The sequence below is a fragment of the Mauremys mutica genome, chromosome 7 (assembly GCF_020497125.1).
Source record: "Mauremys mutica isolate MM-2020 ecotype Southern chromosome 7, ASM2049712v1, whole genome shotgun sequence".
Taxonomy (NCBI): Eukaryota; Metazoa; Chordata; order Testudines; family Geoemydidae; genus Mauremys; species Mauremys mutica.
This window is the reverse complement of record NC_059078.1, coordinates 85,395,090-85,416,719: the sequence shown is the minus strand read 5'-3', so window position 1 is coordinate 85,416,719 and position 21,630 is coordinate 85,395,090. Positions and strand designations below refer to the sequence as shown.

General features: G+C 43.7%; 1 protein-coding gene across 1 annotated transcript in view; it reads right to left on the bottom strand.

The window, feature by feature from the left end:
• The window catches only part of TET1 (tet methylcytosine dioxygenase 1), a 122,455-nt gene extending 115,727 nt beyond the window's left edge, over positions 1-6,728 (bottom strand). The window contains exon 1 of the mRNA XM_045024799.1: positions 6,504-6,728. The gene's annotated coding sequence lies outside the window, so the exon portion shown is untranslated. The remainder of the gene's footprint in view (positions 1-6,503) is intronic.
• Between the last annotated feature and the right edge of the window lie 14,902 nt (positions 6,729-21,630).

Genomic DNA, 21,630 nt, shown 5'->3' with positions numbered 1-21,630 from the left:
AAACTGGCACATGTTCCTCAAACCGCTAGCAGCCAGTGCCCACACCGAGGGAAGAGCTGGTAAATCCTGCACATTCTGCAAGTGCTTTGATAGTGATACAGTAGAACCTCAGAATTATGAGCATCTCAGGAATGGAGGTTGTTCAGAACTCTGAAATGTTCGCAACGCTGAACAAAATGTTATGGTTGTTCTTTCAAAAGTTTACAACTGAATATTGTTTCAAAGCTGTATTAAGTCTTTACTATGCAGAAGAAAAATGCTGCTTTTAACCATCTTAATTTTAATGAAACAAGCACAGAAACAGTTTCCTTACCTTGTCCATTTTTTTTAAAACGTTTCCTTTATTTTTTTAGTAGTTTACGTTTAACACAGTACTGTACAGTACTTGCTTTATTTATTTATTTTGGTCTCTGCTGCTGCCTGATTGCATACTTCCTGTTCCAAATTAGGTGTGTGGTTGACCGGTTAGTTCATAACTCTAGTGTTCGTGACCCTGAGGTTCTACTGTCAACAAATGTTTACAAATTAATATTCCTCTGGTTTATTGCCAGATGTCACATATGTAAACATGATTTATAATTATTTCTGTTTAATGAACTGGTGTTATGAGTAAGCACAGATTAGGGATTTTTTTTAATACATCAGGTTTTATTTTAACCTGACAGTATTCCTTGCACTGCATTAGTGATTCTCCCTTTTCCAGCAATGAGCTAGAGACAACTCATCCAATGCTGTTCCTTGCATCAGATAAAAGGGTCTCATGGAGAGTGGCATATGGCATGACCTCTCAAGGGCAATTTAATGCAACTTTACATCATCTTAACTTTTGTAGCAGGTAAACAATCTAATTTCAAAATGTTTACACTAACTAGTCAATGTCCAGATATAATGGGTCAATCTAACAAATTGTCAGGACCATGCACAGAGATGTAAAGCTATTCTGCTGACTCACCTGGCAGACAGACCAGATGGGTCCTATTGTCTCCATTCCAGGAGCAGTAAAGGGCTTGAGCCTGAAGTAGAAGGAACTAGAATGGGAACAGAGTCCTGCAGAGAACAATTCTAAAATAGACCACTACAGGTTGAAGCTGATTTGTTATTTACATTAAAAATAAAGGGGGAAAAGGAAGGGTTTAAGTTTGAACTATATCCTTTCCTTGTGCACTATGCTAGGAGCAAATGCCAGATACTTACAATTACAGTCTGCTCTTCTTTATACTGGTATAAATGTGGAATGATTCCACTATTTAAATAATGCCCCATATATAAATATAACAATGCTATGAAGCTAACCAAGAGCTAATTCTTCTAATCCTTACTTAGGCAAAACTCCCATTGAGCTCCATGGGAGTTCTGTTTGAGCAGCAGTTGCTGGATTTGGCCCCAAATCATGGGCAAGTTGTAACAAAGTCATATATTTTTGAATTTACTTTAATTCTTCATATAATATAAAAATAAAAAATCCTCCACATATTATTTTCTTTACACTAGAGTATTTTAGAAGTAGTATGTTTGTTTATGACACTCATGCTTTTCAAATAGAATCTTTTAAGAGGAGAAAGAGAAATTGGAAGCATTTAAAAAGATGTAGGTTCTTTAAATGATAGCAGTCTTTTAATGACATCATGAAAGAGAGCAGTGACCCCTCAAAAACACAGCTGCAAGGGAGAAAACAATGTGTACCATCCAGGCAAATAACCAGAAACAGTCACAAACAATGTAAGGACTAGGTTAGGACCCTAATTTTACCATGCTTGGACGCACTAATGAAACAACATTTTGTTTCTGTGTATACATATGTTTTTAAAAGTCAGAGATCTGCATGATGGGGAAAAATACCTTGGAAACTTTAATATAAACTATCTTTGAAAAATCCAGGTACATAATATTATGGACCAAATTCAGATTTCGGAATGTAAGAGTTGCCATCCTGGATCAAACCAAAGGTCCATCTGGTTCAATATTTTGTCTCCAATAGTGACCAGCACCAGATGCTTCAGAGGAAGATGTAAGAATTCTGTAGTTCATAAGAACATAAGAAAAGTCATACTGGGTCAGACCAAAGGTCCATCTAGCCCAGTATCCTGTCTTCTGACAGTGGCCAATGCCAGGTGCCCCTGAGGGAATGAACAGAACAGGTAATCATCAAGTGATCCATCCCTTGTTGCCCATTCCCAGTAGGCAGATGTGGGAAAAATCGGCCCTCATATTATATCTCAAGCTTATTTCTAACAGTTAGCAACTGGCTTATGCCCCAAAGCATATGGTTTTGATATCCTTTCCAAGACTTTTGTTAGCATTTAGTATCACTGTGGATGTTCTTGTTTCTGTTAGCCATATCAATGTCCAAGCTTTTTTTAAATCTTGCTAAATTCTTGGCTTCAACCTGATGTGACAATGAGTTCCACAGTCTAATTATGTGCGAGAGTAGTGGTGGTGAAGAGTTTTTTTCCTTTTTATCAATTTTGAATTTGCTATCTTCTAATTTAATTGACTGTCCCCTTGCTCTTGTGTGTGAGACAGGGAGAACAGAAGCTCTTGCTCTGTCTTCTCAGTACCATTCATTATTATGTCTCCTTTCATTAGTTTCTTTTTCTAAGGTAAACAATCCCAATCCGTTCAGGCTCTCTTATGAGATTTTCATGCCCCTACTCATTACCCTTCTCCGAACCTCTTCTAATTCTGCAATATTCTGTTTGAGATGCGATGACCAGTCCTTCATAGTATTCCAGATGAGGCTTCACCACTGACTTACATAATGACATCATAATTTTCCCATATTATTCTCCATGAATACACCAGACTTGGTGTAAGCAGCCAAATCTGAATTTGTTCCTAAAATTTCTAATAGTGTAACTGCAGAAATTGGTTAATTAAATTGTTTACAGACTTTACTGTGTGCACAATGAATGAAGCACTGTGGGCAATGTGCACTGAAGAAAGAATCCTTCTCCCATAAAATCCATGGCAAAAAAATAACTTTGGCAGATGCTAGATCAGACACCAAAGTCTTGATCCCAAAATCTGTTCTACCCAGATGCAAAGGTCTACCATGTGGAGCAGCTTGTAGGATCACATCCTTGGTGAGGCAAGGCTGCTTGATTCCTGGCTCAATCCTCCAAACTGCTGAGCACCTTTAATTCTGCAGGACTTCAATAGGAGATATGGGCACTTAGCATTTTGCAAGATTATGCCCTCAATCCACAATTTACAGTATGCACAGTGAATAAGACTGATAACCACGCTTGTCAATATTTTGAAAATAAGACTATAAAAAGCCTTTCACAATTTTAGCTAAATAGGTCTGAGCGATAAAAAGGTTGGAAGACATGACAGCTAGTTGGTGCCACAAGAACAAAGAAACCCTCTTAAATATTGGCATAAAATCATTTTAAAATGTGTACACTTTGTGTGCATGGCCTGGTGCATTCTCACCAGAGGTGTGCAGCTCTACCTTATTCCATGTTCAGTACAGTCAACCTTTGCGCCTAATATTGTGAAATTGTATTAAAAAATGGTACCAACCACTCTATTGGCCCAAAGTAACTTTTAAAGGCGCATCACTCAAACTGAAAACAGTTATTACTAATATAGTCCAATGCACTTTTGAATTAACTGTTCCCCTCTAAGACATAAGGTTTTCTATCCCATGCTACTTCTGCACTAAAAATATTTAAAGGTTAAATGTTGCATGTGTTTTCACAGAGAAACTGTTTTTCTGCTTTAAAAAAAAAATGGTTGAACCACTTTAACTAAACCGTAACAAAAAAAATTAACCTTCAGGCAGAGACTAAGCCTGGAAAAAATCAGTCTGAAAGGTGAGTGTTTTGGAAACTAATAAGTGACTAAAAACAGAGCTTAGAATGCAAATGCTTAGACAAACATTCACAGTTGTGAGCAGCATGCCAGCTAAAATAAAACACGATCAATAAAGACTTCAAAATATTATAGATCGAAGATTTGTATTTGCTGTGAAGAGCTCTCAAATGTCACAGAATTATTTTGTACACCTCACTTTTCATTTAATTCTTTGATTACCTGCTTTACATGATCAGTCCATCCTTATAGACCCAAAATATGGTCTATCTCCTGCCTGAGAAGCACTAGACATGATTCCCTTCAGGGCACATCAGTGCTACTCCTCAGCTGCTGAGAGACAGCTGCTGTTACCTTTAGTGCTAACTAAGCTATTTCTCCAGCTCCGTCCAAACAGAGAAGTAAACTGATTTTGATTGACTTCAATGGGAGCGTAAGGAGCGCGGCACCTAACAGGCTTGGATTCACAGAAGAATTCCCAAAACCAGAATAAATCTTAGCTTAAAAAAAAGTTCCTGAAATCAACCAGAGCGATCTGTTATTTAGAAGTCTTCATTTTTATATAAATTTTGTTAAGTTTAATTTCTCCGTTGGCTTTGAAGTTTAAAAAGACACAAATCTACAAGTCATTCTTTTAACCAGCGTTTTTACTAAAAGCATTTTAGATGCGTCATATTTCAAGGGCATATTTGTCCAGTTTGACAATTTCCTACTTTTATATTAAGATTTTTAAAATTGGAGGCATTAGGCCAAATTTATTCCTGGTATAACGCCATTGACAAGTTTGTTTACACAGCCTGATTCTTGTAGCTCCACGTGCATGGTGACATCAGCATGCTCATGCCCTGCTCTGGATGCCTACATGCACACTTCCTTCTACTCCTTAAAGGAATAGTATCTCATTAAGTTGAACAGCTGTTATGTAGCCAGAGATACAAGTGATGTAATAAATTTAAACACCTCCACAGTTTATGTCAATTTGTAACTAGTCAAATTTATCCCTAGTGTAACTCCACTGATTTCTGCTATGTTACACCAGGGATGAATCAGGCCCATTTTTAATAGCATGTCTTTTTGAGATAGTAGAGATGTAAATTATAAGTATGTTAACCTCTGCCCCCTCCCAAACAAGCCACCTGGCCCCAATCAATTCCTCTCAGACAAGCCACCTGGCCCCAATCAATTTTATCCAGTAAACTACCCTACTCCCTCCAAATTCCCCAAAGACCAACAGTAAACTGTCTGTACCAGATCTCTCCCGAGTCTTGACAAACCATCATCAATTTAAACCTCCTGACTCCTACCAATTCACCTAGTCCCCAACCAATCTGCCTCTGTTTATTTCTCCAGGTGGGAACTCAGCAGCCCCTCCTCAAGACCAGCAACAAACTTGTAAGGGGAGACCCGGTCTTCCTCCTTTTCTACTAGCAAAACACCCTTCTATGGGAGATATTTTTGGTACTCCCCCACAACTGTTTGTGGAGCAGCAGCAGCAATAGGAACCACTTTCTTGTGACTCACAATTAAGTGTGGCAGGAGGGCCTATTCCCCTGCTGACCCTCCATCTCAGCATGTATTCTAAGTGTCTCAATGTGAGGGGCCTCACTGGCCACATAAGCAAATGGCTGGCTCACTATGCTCATGTTTTTAGGAGTCTCTGGAACCAGCCCTACAGGCAAGTTGCTATCCTTCTCCAGTTGCCTGTATTGTGATGGGCTCTTAAAATGAGAGGCCTTGTTGAGCACATGGGCAAATGACTTGCCCTTTCTCGTGAGTGCTATAGGATGTGTTATTGCAGTGTAAAATACTTGCCAGCGCCCAAAACAAGCATCTGGCCCTGCTCCTACTCAAGGCATACCTGGGGATTTATTTTTGCAAGAGGTAGAAAAGTAGTCAGAGGTGGTCCTAGGCTACTATTGTAAATCTTCTCATGCAGAGAGGAGTCAAAGAATGGGTCATATTAGGCTTTCACTTACAGTGATGTAAATCAAGAGAGACTCCATACAGATCCATGGAGTTACACTGCTGTAAATCTAAATGAACAGACCAGAATTTGCCCCAGGGCTTTTAAAGAGAAAGAAAGGGGGGGGGGGAGAGACAGATTTACTTAGATTAAAACCTCCAAACCCACATTAAAGGCAACCTCCAAAGGATGCTGTATGGCCGTTCCTTTCTTTTTAAAAGGCACACTAGAGCCCAAACTCCTGGTCAGTGTCCCTTTAATTGTTCCCTGCCCTTCCATGGAGGTTTAAGGCAGCTTTGCTTGCCTGGCGGGTTTTTCCAGGCAGGCTGTAGCTAGCTGCTGTAGCGCAAACAAGGCAGCAGCACAGGCAGAGCCCAGACTGTCTCAGTCGCTTAGCCAACAAACTGTCTTTCATTTAAATACACGCCAATATTTCCCCCCTCTCCAGGTCCATGCAGAGCTCTACCACCCCGTAAGAGAACGGCCCAGACAGCTTACCGACTAGTTGTAAGTTTTACGAGCTGCTTGCCTGGGTGTCCCTGATTGCACTTTCCACGTCTCTCCTAGGGAGGTTGCAGCTAAACTTTGGAACTATGGCAGAAGTCGTTACTATACTTTAACCAAGCCACCAAAGCGGACATGAAACAGGCTCCATGCATTAAAGGGGGCTTCGCCGCCGACTCGGGCGCGTTAACGGCTCCGGGAATTGATTCCAAATACATACCACGGCTGTTGCATTGTCAGTAGGATACTAACAGGAAAGGGCGATCCGTGCATGGCTGGGCGAGCCACAGCTGGCGAGGAGCAAGTGGAGTTCCATGGCTCGTGCGGCCCGTCCCTCCAAGCAGCCAGCTCGGAGAGCAAAATAAGCCCCGTGCGGAAGATGGATACCCAGTGGCACTGGGGAGTAAACTATGCGGCTCTCCGCGGACGGCTAGCCTCTCCCCAGGCCAGACCCTCTGGGAGGGAGGCTCGGCTATGCTCTCGCTGGACCTACCCCTCCTAGTAGAAAGCAAAACGCGAGCTGGATCCCCCTAGCTGGAGTGGGATTCCTTGCCCTGCCCTCCCTGGCCTCTTTAGGAAGAAGACTGCCCTTTCCCTCTCTCATAACAGGAGACTGCCTGAGGGAGAAATTAGCTGAGAATACCATGTGCAGCGCAAATGCTCCCATAATACAAGAGATGCCTTCAATAACAGCGAAATTGCCCAATTCTTTACAGAATCATTAGGAGGGGAGATGAGAAAGACCTATTTGGTTCTATTTGGTCCCTTCTGGGACCACTGCAGGTTTGTCCCCTGGACTTTGTTTTCTAACCAGAAGTTTGCGGACTGGTCAGTGTATAGGGCTTTAACCTAAAAACAGACACTGAAAATAATTTTAGACTCAACGTTTTGGCTTTAGGTTTTTAAAAATGTGCGAAACAAATTCTTCTATTAATTATGGAGTGACCGGTCATGGTTTCATAATTAAAGTTAATCACCTCTTAGTAGGTGATGCCCAATGTGCCTGTACAAATCATGAATTTATTAGATCCGGGGGTTCAATGTTGGGTTGGTATTCAAGATGGTGTGATTGTTGGTTTGTTGGTTTTAAAACATTGCCCTATTATTTTTAATTCAAACAAGGAGGGAATGTGCACATGCCTATGAAATATGCATCTGTGTGTACATGGCCTATAGTAGAACAAGCATCATAATTACACGCTCATCCATAGGTGCTCAATTAGCCACTCATAAAGAAAGAGAAGCTGCTACCATTCCCTCCCCATCCAAAGGAGGATACACAAATATGCTGAGGGAGTTGGAAGAAAAATAAAAGCTCCTGTTGTGTCCCCACCCCCCACAGAGAAAAATAAGAAGCTTCTCTGGTAGTCTCACTCTCCCCATAAATCCCATATGCCTCCATGTTATTCCTCACTGCACACTTTCCTCTACAGCCAGTGCAGAGAAAACTAAAACCAAGGTTAGCTTACAAAACAACATACTCAGCAAGATGGTTACATCAAAGTGGGGTGCAGCCCTGATCACTTTTTCAATCAACAATACTAGGACTTTGCTAGTCCTTAACTGATTGTACTTGTGCAGCGTGGACATGATCCCCTCACACAAAGAAGTTAGACTCTGTACTTAACAGCATGCTGGCTGCTATATTACAGGATGCCTTAAATATAGTCTCATCAACAGCCTCTACATACCCACAGGTAGTGTTCCTTCTGATATAAGGCAGTACACAGATCCAACACATCCACTATATGATATAACTTGGACACTATGTCGAGTGAAGTCACAACAAAGTTTTCTTACCACGGTTAGACACCTGACATTGTCAACCAAACAAGAGTTCAGTTATGGCAAACAAGAGTAGAGAACAACCCTGTAGCTTGAGTGCTTCACCTCCCACTAGTTGAACATCTACCACCCAGTGCAGACCAGCCCTGGACCATATAAAACATCTTAATCAACTCCTCACTGGAGTTGGCCAGTTTGTTAATAAAAAAATCATGGCCCATGGCCTGTCCATGACTTATGCTACAAATACCTGTGATTAAATCTTGCTGCAGGTGTGTCGGGGGCCACTGCTCAGGGGTGCGTTGGGGGGGTATCCGCTGCTAGGGGAGAACGGAGAAGGGCGCTGCTGCAGGGGTCACCTGGGGCCAGCAACACTAGCTGCCGGTGGCCGAGGACCGTGGCTGCTCAGGGACTGCTGCCAGGGCCAGCAGACCGTGGCTGCTCCAGATGGCAATCTGGGGACTGCTGCTGGGGACGAGGCCCACCAGAGAAGCAGCTGGTGTGGCTGTCCCCAGGGCCCCTCCAGCAGCGGCTCATGTGGGTGCCCCAGGGGCCACCTGAGCAGCTGGCCCCGGAGCCAGCTGCTTGGGCAGGCCTGAGGTCAGCCACACTGGCCCCTGCAGAAGTCACGGAGGTCACAGAAAGTCACGGAATCTGTGACTTCCACAACCCCCGCAACAGACATAGAGCCCTACGCATGTGTATAGATGTAATAAGAGGCAGTATGAGGACACAACAAGAAGACTCTCCTTATGCCTCTCTCCCCCCAGGAGAAGAAACTTCAGACAAAACTGCCCACTACTTCCCAGAGACAAAAGAAGCAAGAGTGACTGGAAGTAAGAGCAAAGTCATCCCTCCCAAATCCTTCACAGTCAGTCCTGAAGGAAGACTGATGCCATGTCTACACGAGAGTCACTATAAAGGGATAGCTATGGTGCTGCAAATGCTTCCTACAGCGATGGAAGGAGTTTTTCATCACTAAATAATCCACCTTTCCAAGACTGCACTGCAGGTTAATTGTCAGCTTAACTTTTAAGTGTACATCAGACCTTAAAATATTCCTGTTATTGCCTCAAACATTTTGTCAAACTGGAAGGTGGGCCACTCTCTTTAATGTGTCTCTAAATTGGGGAAATGGGCTAGTTCTGTTACTTGCCCGAAAACTGCTCCTGCGATGGTAGCAGGGCTGGGAAATACCCAATTTGAGCCAATATGCCAAACTGATACTTCTCTGATGATACTATCTTGTTCTCCAGAATCTCAGGCCTGGTTAGTCTGACTTAGGGCTGGTCTACACTGGGGGTGGGGAGGATCGATCTAAGATACGCAACTTCAGCTACGTGAATAGCGTAGCTGAAGTCGAAGTACCTTAGATCGAATTATCTACCGTCCTCACGGCGCGGGATCAACATCCGCGGCTCCCCATGTCGACTCCGCTACTGCCGTTCGTGTTGGTGGAGTTCCGGAGTCGACAGGAGCGCGTTTGGGGATCGATATATCGTGTCTAGATGAGACGCGATATATCAATCCCCGAGAAATCGATTGCTACCCACCGATAGGGCTGGTAGTGAAGACGTACCCATAGCTACAGCAGTCAGGGATTCACACACCTTAGTGCTGTAACAATGCCAACCTAACCCCCCAGTGTAGACACAGCTACCACTTATCAAAGGTGGATTACCTACAGTGGTGGAAAAACCCCTTCCATTGCTGTAGGATGTGTCTACATCACCTTAGAATGTAGACATGGCCTCAGTTTTCATTTTTGAATAACAAACAAGAAGTCTCTAGCTATTTCAAAGATTCTTAAAAATGTGAACCAACCCATGCAAAGCTGAGTCTGCTGAAAGCCTGAAATGACAGCTCTGAGAGGTCTGAACTGTCCCATTTACCTTGGTTAGGTGTTAACACACATGCCCAGTGATGATTTTAAATGACAACATTATTATTTAATTCCTCATGTAAGAAAAGAAAGGGTGGATCATAGATCTACACATTTTACTGACACATCTAATTTTGGTGCCACAAGTAGGTGGCACTTGACAGGTACCACAACTGATCATAAATGGAGTTACTGTTTGGGGGACCCCACATACCCTCTTTTGCCTGGCAAAAAAAGGTTTATTTACATTCTCAGCTTGTGCAGAATGGTGGCTGAATGTGCGTTCAGCTGATTGAAATCCAGTTGGTGCTGTCTGCAGAACCATTTGGATTCCTATGTCATCAATGCTGTCTGCATTATTGTGGCTTCCTGTTTTCTTCAACAATCTTTGCAAAGCCCATGGTGAGCCATTTGACTCTGAATGGACCTATGACAGTAATAGATTGCTGAACCAGTACACTCAACCAGAAAGTGCACTTACCACAGCTGCGCAGGAGGCACCTGGGCAATACAGATCAAGGACACTTTGTGCAGCCCAGTTATAGATTTGCATGGCCCAATGGAAACGAGGGAATAGTACGTTTATAAATGTGCTTGTACAATATTTACAGTAACTGAGGCACTGCCACATCATATAAAACATGGGGGAGGGGGATTGACTGCCATACATTGTACTTGTGAACAATATAACTGCTTATGAAATGAGGGTGATGGAGATTGATTCCCATGCATTGCTCTTGTGAATGAGATGACGGCTTATGCAATGGGGAGAGGGCTGTGTGGCAAGAATTGTGGATTTACAGTATGGCGTATGGCTTGAGGTTGATAAAAGTATTAAGAAATAGAGATTGGATTCCACTTACCAGTTGTCCCTTATCGTGTTTTTATCTTTATTATTTGAAATACACTTTATATGATGTGATGCACTAATGGTAATAACATTTCTTAGTAAAATAAAAGTCTTTAGTTTTGAACATGAATTAGAAAAATATATATATAAAACCATTGCCAGCCTGCAATTAGCATACCAAAACACCAGTAATAAACTAACAACAAAACCAGTAATAAAACGAAGTGCATAAACCAAACATTGAACAGTGAAACCAGTGCCAACAAATAAACCCCTACTGTGGCATGTCCCATACCACACTTTTCCTGTCTTTCCACATTTAGAACGCACTTGGTGCTGTTGTGAAGGGGTGGAGGCATTCTGGGGGGTACTTGTCTGCAGAAGAGTGAAAGTATGTAGGAAGTACGGGGTCAGCACAGGGGTGGACGTATGCAGCAGGAGTGAAGGACTGCATGGGTCAGATTTACCCTGTCCAGCTGCTATTGAGTCCCACTTGTCTGGGCCACCCAACCATGGAAATGTCCAAAACGTTCCTGGTCTGCAGCACATGGTACTGTGAAGGGGACTCAGCATGTAGTTTGGGAGCAGCAGGAGCCTGTAGTCTGGTGGCCATAAGCGTCGGCAGCCTCTTGAACAGGTCTTTCTGCTGGATGCTATCATCCTCCCTCAGCTGGTGTTCCTGCTCCAGAAACTGAGCTGCAAGTCTTTCCGTGTGCGCTGAAATTCTCTCCTCTTGCTCTACAGCCTGGTTGTACCTTCCCTCTTGTCGGGAACCCTTCTCCCTCTGGTACTCTACCTGCTTGTTGGCCCTGTCCAGAATGTCCTCCTTGAAAAAGCAGCAAAGAATCCTGTGGCACCTTATAGACTAACAGACGTTTTGCAGCATGAGCTTTCGTGGGTGAATACCCACTTCTTCGGATGCAAGTAGTGGAAATTTCCAGGGGCAGGTTTATATAGGCAAGCAAGAAGCAAGCTAGAGATAACGAGGTTAGTTCAATCAGGGAGGATGAGGCCCTGTTCTAGCAGTTGAGCTCATGCTGCAAAACGTCTGTTAGTCTATAAGGTGCCACAGGATTCTTTGCAGCTTCTACAGAACCAGACTAACACGGCTACCCCTCTGATACTTGACTCCTTGAAAAAGCATTTGATTGGACTGGTCTGTCACAATTCTGCATCCCAGGGACCTGCTTCAGTGGGCCTGCACTGCCGAGCTGGAAGAGGCTGAAGGGAGTAAAAGCAGAAATCAAACAATGCATTATTATTTCAGTGCTTCAAAACAGGTTCTGGGTATCTATAGGCAAAAGTGCCTTATGGAATCTCAAGGCCAAAAAATTATATTTTGGAAAACTGAGCTTCAGTATCTTCTGAGAGGATCACCTGAGCTCCAAGAATCAGAATTAACTCAAATCAGTTAATCACAGTGAAAAGTCTACACAAACAATGGGAAATTACAATTTATTATTGCTTTTTGTTTCAAAATTGTAGACCTACTGGCCCTTTGCATGGGGAGGAGAGCCATGGCTTACTATATAAGTCTTCTCTGTACGTTCAGGCATTCCACATTCTCGGGGACATAACGATTCTAGGGGTTCCAGAATGGCAAAGGGAGATTTTATTCCAAGCTGTCAGTGCCAAGCCAGCTGTGTATGCCACAAAGGTTTTCAAACTTATGGTGACAGGGAAGCATATTTATGAGTGGAGTGGGCTGGTGACTTAGAGGATGGCCTGGGAAATGTGCCCTTTTCTGAAATTTTACTACCTACCTGGATATCTTACTATGGGAAAAAGTTTGCAGCTTCAGCACCCAGTATTGAGTCTAAATTTGTGGGGGAATCAACATAAGAATGGCCATACTGGATCAGACCAATGGTACTTCTACTCCAGTATCCTGTTTTCTGACAGTGGCCAATGCCAGGTGCTTCCGAGGGAATGAACAGAACAGGGCAACAATTGCGTGATCCATCCCTTGTCATCTAGTTGCAGTATCTGGCAGTCAGAGGCTCAGGGACACCCAAAGCATGGGATTGCATCCCTGATTATCTTGGCTAATAGCCATTGATAGATTTATCCTCCAGGGACTTATCTAATTCTTTTTTTAACCCAGTTATACTTTTGGCCTTCACAACATCCCCTGGCAACGAGTTCCAGAGATTGCTGTGCATTGTGTGAAGAAGTACTTCCTTTTGTTTGTTTTAAACCTGCTGCCTATTAATTTAATTGGATAGACCCTAGTTCTTGTGTTATGTGAAGGGGTAAATAACACTTTCTTATTAACTTACTCCACACCATTAATAATTTTATAGACCTCTATCATATCCCCCCTTAGTAGTCTCTTTTCCAAGCTGAACACTGACAGTCTTTTTAATCTCTCCTCATATGGAAGATGTTCCATACCCCTAATCAATTTTGTTGCTCTTCGCTGTACTCTTTCCACTTCTAATATATCTTTTTTTAAATGAGGCGACCAGATCTTCACACAGTATTCAAGGTATGGGCATACCATGGATATATATAGTGGCATTATAGCTACTGTCTTATCATCTGTCCCTTTCCTAATGGTTCCTAACACTCTGTTAGCTTTTTTGACTGCTGCTACATATTGAACAGATGTTTTCAGAGAACGATTCACAATGTCTCCAAGATCTCTTTCTTGAGTGGAAAAAGTTAATTTAGACCCCATCATTTTGTATGCATAGGTGGGATTATGTTTTCTAATGTGCATTATTTTGCATTTATCAATACTGAATTGCATCTGCCATTTTGTTGCCCAATCACCCAGTTTTGTCAGACCCCTTTGTAACTCTTTTGCAGTCTGCTTTGGATTCAACTATTTTGAGTAATTTTGTATTGTCTCCAAACTTTGACACCTGTTTATCTCTTTTTCCACATCATTTATTAATAAATTGAACAGCACTGGTCTCAGCACAGATCCCTGGGGGACATCACTATTTACCTGTCTCCATTCTAAAACCTGAACATTCATTCCTCCCCTTTGTTTTCCATCTTTTAACCAGTAACTGATCCATGAGAGGACCTTCTTTCTTCTCCCATGACTGCTTATCTTTCTTAAGAGTCTTTAGAGAGGGCGCTTGTTAAAGGATTTTTGAAAGTCCATGTACAATATATCCACTGGATCACCCTTGTCCACATGTTTGTTGACCCCCCTCAAAGAATTCTAATAGATTGGTGAGGCATGATTTCCCTTTGCAAAGCTGTGTTGACTCTTCCCCAACAAATCATGTTCATCTATGTATCTGATTATTGTCTTCTTCACTATACTTTCAACCAATTTCCCTGGTACTGAAGTTATGCTTACCGGCCTATAATTGACAGGATCGCCTCTGGAGCCTTTTTTGAAAATTAGCATCACATTAGCTTCAGTCATCTGGTACAGAAGCTGATTTAAGTGACAGATTACATACCATAGTTAGCAGTTCTGAAGGAACTCAAATATGAAATTGCAGTACTCTTGGGTGAATACCACTTGATCCTGGTAACTTATTACTGTTTAATATATCAATTTGTTACAAAACCTCCTCTACTGACAAATCATTCTGGGACAGTTCTTCAGATCTCTCACCTAAAAAGAATAACTCAGGTGTGAGAATCTCCCTCACATCCTCTGCAGTGAAGACTGATGCAAAGAATTAATTTTGCTTCTCTACAATGGCTTTGTCTTCCTTGAAGGTTCCTTCAGCATCTCTATCATCCAGTAGCCAGACAAATTGATTGTCAGGCTTCCTGCTTCTGATGTACTTTAAAAAAAATTGCGGTTAGTTTTTGAGTCTTTGGTTAGTTGCCTCTAAGTGCCTCTTTTACTCTGTTGGTTAGCCATGGTGGCATTTTTGAGGGTCATCTTACTGTTGTTTTTCTTAATGTGGGGTATACGTTTATTCTGAACCTGTATTATGGTGTTTTTTAAAAGTTTCCATGAAGCTTGCAGGCATGTCACATTGGTGACTGTTGCTTTTAATTTCCATTTAACTAGCTTCCTCATTTTTGTGTAGTTCCCCTTCTTGAAGTTAAATGCCACTATTAACTGTGATGAGCTTCTTTGATATTTTCCCCCTACAAGGATGATAAATTTAATTACATTATGGTAGCTATTACCAAGTGATTCAGCTATATTCACCTCTTGGACCAGATCCTGTGCTCCACTTAGGACTAAATCAAGACCTGCCTCTCCCCTTGCGGGTTGCAGGACTAGCTGCTCCAAGAAGCAGGATGATGCTTTAGTGTCCGTGTGGATGATTGCCTCCCTACTGCTTTTGATACAGGCTGAATGCATCTAACCAGGGACTACATGCAAACACAGACTTGCAAAGAAATACACAGCCATCTCCTCCACTCCCTGTAATATTTCTGGACTGCATACAACCCCTAACCGGCTGACCAAACTTCAGACACTGATTTTGTCACTCATAGACTCTATTTAACCTATCCCCCCATTCCCATCTTCAACAGTTTTCTATTTACAGGTGGCCTGTAATGTTGTGGCATGCCCACTTTGTACGGTGCAGCATACTAAAAGGGAAGACAATGTAAGGTTCTTACTTTTAACACCGCAGCACAGCTCTATAAAAATGTGTGAATTTCAAGGAAAAATTTAATTTTAAATGCTTGTTTCACTGTTTGAACTTCCTGATCTACATTTTTAATTCTACATGGTGGTGGTGGTGGGATGACAGCAAGGTGCTGGTATGCAATCTGCCATAAGCAGATATATGCTGCTGCCTGCAGCTTGTAATAAATTTTACATTGGCTCATAAACTGGAAATCCCTCCCCATCCCTATATTAATAACAACAAACATGGGGTAAGAAACTTACCAGGCTGAGCGGCTTTTTTTGCCTTGTGTTTCTGCTGCCAGTTCTGCAGTGGTTTGCTCCTCACCAGAGGCATCAAAATCCTCTTCTGACTAGGGAGCCAGAATGTGCTGTAGCTGCTCTGGTGGCAAAGCCACTTCAGGGACAAGACTGAGCACAGTTCCCAGCACTGGTCAAACTCCTTGTAAAAGAAGCAGCATGATAGCAAGTTCACAAGATTCGGTTCTCATCCCTGGCTTTCTAGTAGTTGTTGTTGAGCTACTTAATTAGCTCGTTGCACTGGTCACTGATCCGGTGAATCCCCAACGCTGCCACCTTCTTTGCTGTTTCCAGGAACTCATGCTAAAGTCAAACTGTTTGCTTGTCTCACACTATAGATGAAACAAAATCTGGTTGTGCTCCTGTGACCAGCTAGCAACCACATGGCAAAGGTCTCCTTTGTGTCAATCACCATTACATACAAAGAAAAAGATTCATTCTGCTTGTAGCTCAATGATCAGAATAAAATGAAAGGGTTAAATGCCAAGCAGCTGTATTTGAACCAGAGGTGTGACTTCCAGTTCCTAGGAGTCAATTGGTCAGTCTTGGGATACAAAGGACAACATCCCATGGGACTGCATTGATGATCTCTCAGGAGTAGACTCAAGTCTGTGGGCCTGGGCCCAAGCTGCATCCACACTGCAGAATAATGGAGTTTGGGCCTGAGCCCTGGAGCACCCATGGAGAAAAATTAGAGGGTACTTAGCACCCACTGGCAGCCAAGCTCCCCTCCCTCTCCTTCACTCCTACCTGCCACCAGCCCCCATGGATCAACTCCTCCCCCTCCCTCCCTGCACACTATGAAACAGCTGTTCAGCGGCGTGCAGGAAGTGCTGGGAGGGGGAGGAGTGGGGGTGGGGCATGTTTGGGGGAGGAGATGGAATGAGGCGGGGCAGGGGTGGGAAGAGGTGGGGTGTGGTGGGGCTTTGGGGAAAGGGTGGAGTGGAGTGGGGGCAGGAAGATGGGGGGCAGGGGTGAGGTTTTGGAGAAGGGGTGGAGTGGGGGCAGGGCCTATGGCTGAGCAGGAGTTGAGCACCCCCAGGGAAAATTAGAAGCCAGAGTCTGTGCTGAAGCCCAGGCCCAAGTCAGACAGAATTGTTTGAGAATGGAAGTGGGGTTTGGGCTTACATTGCAGTGTAGACATACTCTTAGGAGATGGTAGATGATTTAAGGGTGAAGATAGCATTGCTCATGATTAGAGCTGCAGATGTGTCAAGGTAGGAAAAATGTCACAGATGCTATTATATTCCCATTTGTCTGTGACTTGTTTTTGTATCTATAACTTATCCTGCACTGGTGGCTCCTGTCTCATGGGCCTGAGGCTAGCTCCCTGCTCTGGGTGTTGCGACCTGGTGCATGGGGTTGCAGCGCTGCTCAGGTATGGCCCATGGGGATGGAGAGGGAGCTGGCAAAATTTGAATGAGTTTCACTGTGATCTTGTGCACCAGGTCACAGGGCCACTCACTCTGATTTATCCCATCAGACCTTCCCCATGATGACTAAGAGGCAGGTCAGCCAAATCTGAGCTGTGCTGTGACCCCAAGCACCAGGTCACAATGCCCAGAATGAGGAGCTCTGCCTGGCGGGAGAGGAGTTGCTGGGTTGAGTGCTGGGCAGGCTTGCTCTTCAGGTCCTTCCCCTCCACCACGTCCATCATTTGTCATATTTTTGTATCCAAAATCACAAATCATGTGACTTGTACTAAATTTACTGTGACTGCTCTGTGACTTTTTTTTTATTAAAAAATGCTGTGACAAATCTGTAACCTTACTCATGTGATTAGGGCCCTACCAAATTCATGTCCATGAAAAACGCATCACAGACTGTGAAATCTTGTCTTCCACCATGAAATCTGGTCTTTTGTGTGCTTTCACCCTACACTACACAGATTTCATGGGGGAGACCAGTGTTTCTTGAGTTGGGGGTCCTGACCCAAATGGGAATTGCAAGGTTATTTTAGGGGAATCGTGGTATTGCCACCCTTACTTCTGTGCTGCCTTCAGACCTGGGTGGCTAGAGTGCAGTGACTATTGACTGGGTGCCCAGCTCTGAAGGCAGCGCCCCACCAGCAGCAGTGCAGAATGAAGGATGGCATACCATGCCACCCTTCATTCTGCACTGCTGCCTTCAGAGCTGGGCAGCCAGAGAGTGGCAGATGCTGACTGAGGGCCCTGCTTTGCTTACCATGTCATCCTTACTTCTGCAGTACCACTGGCGGTGGTTTTGCCTTCAAAGCTGGGCTCCTGGCCAGAAGCTGCCGCTTTCCAGCTGCCCAGCTCTGAAGGCAATGCTGCTGCCTGCAGCAGCACAGAAGTAAGGGTAGCAGTAATGCAACCCCAGCAACTCCTTTTTGGGTCAGGACCCCTACAATTACAACATGTGAAATTTCAGATTTCAGAAGCTGAAATAATTAAATTTACTATTTTTAAATTTCTATGACCGTGAAATTGACCAAAATGGATTGTGAATTTGTTAGGGCCCTACTCAAGATACCCAGGGGGAAAGAGTCAAGAGGTTCTTGGATGAGCACAGTATAAATATGTAGAAGAATGCTAGGATTATGGAATGGAGGCATGAGATAAGAGGATGTTTATTGGGATAAAATGGGAATTAAGTGAAAGTTTCTGAGGGTCTTGAAGACTGGATAGAATAAAAGTTGAATGACTTGGAGGTAAGTGGTGAGGGGAGGACTGCAGGAGATGGAGGTATGCTGGGTGAGAGGTAAATTTGGGTTTATAATATAGTTTTTTAGGTGTGTTGAGAACAATTTGTAGAAGCAGGGTAATATGCATTTTTTGGAGAAGGAAGCAAGTTTTTTTTGAGAAAGAAGTAGTTTGTGGTCAGGAAGGCCACTGCTAGGATTCTCCTGAGGGAAACAAAACAAGCGATGAGGAGCTTTTATAAGAGATCCTTATGCATGAGTGGAGAAATTGAAGGGTCAGAATATATAGGAGGAAGGGGAAGTGAAGGAGAGGATCAGCTGCTGTCTGAACATGGGGCAATGGGAGATTGAAATTATTACACATATAAGAGAAAACTTGAACATAAACATAAAATCTTGTTTCACTCACAATGTGGACATATAATAAGGAAGAAATGTATAGTAGCAGAGAGATAATTTTGTCTGTCTCTAATTTCTAATATTTCTCTATGATTTTGTGAACAGCACTAAGTTAATAAACATTTTTAAACTGACTATCATTTTAATTAAAGGAATAACATACACCCAAGTATACCTGGGCAGCAAGGGTACATAAGGAGCAGTGCAACTAATGTAAATAATTTAAAAAAGGAGTTAAGAGAGATATAAGAGAGTGAAATCTTGTATTACAGAAGTTTGGTTCAATGCCCTGACCACAACACTGGTTGCTAGAACTCTGGAGATCTAATCCTGGCTTTAACGATGATTTTCTCAGAGACGAAAATAACTTAAATTCTCGTTTCTGGAGATGATAATATTTACCCACCTCAGAAGGTATTAACTATTAATTAGTTAAAGTTTGGAGAGCATTTTGAACATGAAAAATTCTAACTATTAATATTAATACTGCTAACTGAAGAGAGGGAACACACCTAAACAGATGAGCTAATTGTTTTAAATCTCTAATTTATTCATACTTTTTGCAATGTGTACTGGAATGTTGTTCATTTGTGTTTCTCTTGGAAGGGGCAGTATGTCCTGTAGCAAAGAAATGCACTGAATCTGAAGAAATGAGTAGGGATCTTGAGGTTCAGGAATTGTTTGGCAGCAGCAATTCTATGATGATGTACCGTAGTCCTTTGCCAGCTTCATAGACACTGCTAGAAAATGTGAAATTGTGCCATTTATAACGTACTTTTCATCTGAGGGACTCAAAGCACTTTTCAATTTATGACTTACAATACTCCTGGGAGGTAGCTAAGTACTATTATACCCATCCTATAAATGGATAAAAACAGGTTCAAGGGGTTAAAAGTACAGAGTGAGGTTACAATTTTCTAAACTAGTCCATACAAGCAGACCTTTGTCCCTATGCAGAGCCCCGTTTACTTGAATGGTATTGTGTGGGAGGCAGGGGTCTGTTCAGATGGCTCTTATTGCAGGCTCAGAGTCCAAGTCAGAGGTACACCATGGAAGAGAAATCTTGAGTCTTGACTCCATGCAATGCTTTAAAAACTTGATTTGTACACACTCCTTTCTGCCATTAAAACCTTAAATATTTTGAACTTTTATATAAAAATGCATTAAAACAATACGATTTGCAGACAGTTTAAAAGGTTATTCAGGCCGCTTGGCCCAGATGAGGGGGACTAGACCCTGGGTCTCTGACCTTCCAGTTGGCTTCCTGAACCATCAGATTACAGCACACTCTCTTTCTACCACTCATCCCAAAACTCTTTAATTATGTATACAAATTGAACTAGTTTCAACAGCAGAGACTGAGGATACTCCATTTTAGAATATCCCATAGCCCAGTGGTGAGGGCCCTCTCCTGAGAGATATGGAAGGTCCCTGTTCAAAATCTTTTCTGCCCTTCAGGCAGAGGAATTGCACTCAGGTCTCCCACAGCCTTGGTGAATGTTCTAACTATGCAGATAAAAACTATAACCTCTTCCTCTTCAGCCAGATTTTTGAATGGGAACTTATCCAGCACAAATACTGGTTCAGGCCCCACAGGCAAGATAGGCAGGCATTCTGCCCCTATTTTCCCCTAGTTTGTGGATTGTACTGAGGGGCTTAGTTGGGAGATAGCCATACAAAGTGAGACAACAACGTGCATGCCTAAAGGCAGAAATGTAGGCACTTAGGGAAATTTTGCCCTACAAATTGGGGCACCTATAATACAGGGTTTGGCAGCAGCTGTGCAAGGGTTTTGTGGTTTGCAGCGCAGTCTAACATTGGGACATAGGTTCCTAAGTACCTTTGTGGATCTGGGACCTACCAGAGCAGGGGATGGCAAACTATGGCCCAGGGCAAACATCTGGCCCTCCAGAAGTTTTAATTTGACCCTTGAGCTCTCACCAGGGAGTGGGGCCCGGAGCTTGCACAGCTCTGTACGGCTCCTGGAAGCAGCGGCATGTTCCCTCTCCAGCTCCTATGCATAGAGGCAGCCAGGGGGCTCCACATGCTGCCCCCGCAGCTCCCATTGGTCAGAAACCATGGCCAATGGGAGCTGCAGGAGCAGCACCTGCGGACGGGGCAGCACACAGAGCTGCCTGGCCACATCTCCATGTAGAAACCAGAGTAGGGGCATGCCATTGCTTCTGGGAGCTGCTTGAAGTAAGCGCCACCTGGATCCTGCACCCCAACCCCTTGTCCCAGCTCTGATCCCCCTCTTAACCCTTTGGTCCCATCCTGAAGCACCCTCCTCTACCTCCAACCCTTCACCCCCCGATTTTGTGAGCATTCATGGACTGCCATACAACTTCCATACCCAGATGTGGCCCTAAGGTCAAAAAGTTTGTCCACCCCTTACCAGAGTTGACAGGTTCTGAAAGAAGTTATCAAGTAGCTGTGAAAGCACAGGCCAAAGCCATCTTTTTTCAGCTATGCTGAGGCCTCTGCGCCTAGTCTACAGGAGCATTTTGCACACCAGCCCTCCCTTTGGCCCCGCCAAAACACGGTGCCTGCAGTTTTTCCACCCCAATGAACAGATGGTGTCAATCTGGGTAGCCACATATACAACTTTCTTTTCAACTTTCCCTTACGGTACTTGTTGACTATCGGTCTTGCATTCTTCGTGGGGAACCGAGCACCCCAGGCGGGAACTGGGATCAGCACAGACACCAGCCTGCCCCAGGGCTCAGAGCCAGAGAAAAGTGTGGCGGGGCGGGGGGTCCGGACAGGTGCAGGGGGAGCCGGCGGGCTGGCCCGGGGCGCTCTCAGCGCGCACACGAGCGGACCCGGGGCTGTGCCGCGGGCGCGGGGGAGGATACAGCGCCCGCGACGGGCCCTCCCTGCCTCTGACGCTATCAGCCGGCGCCGC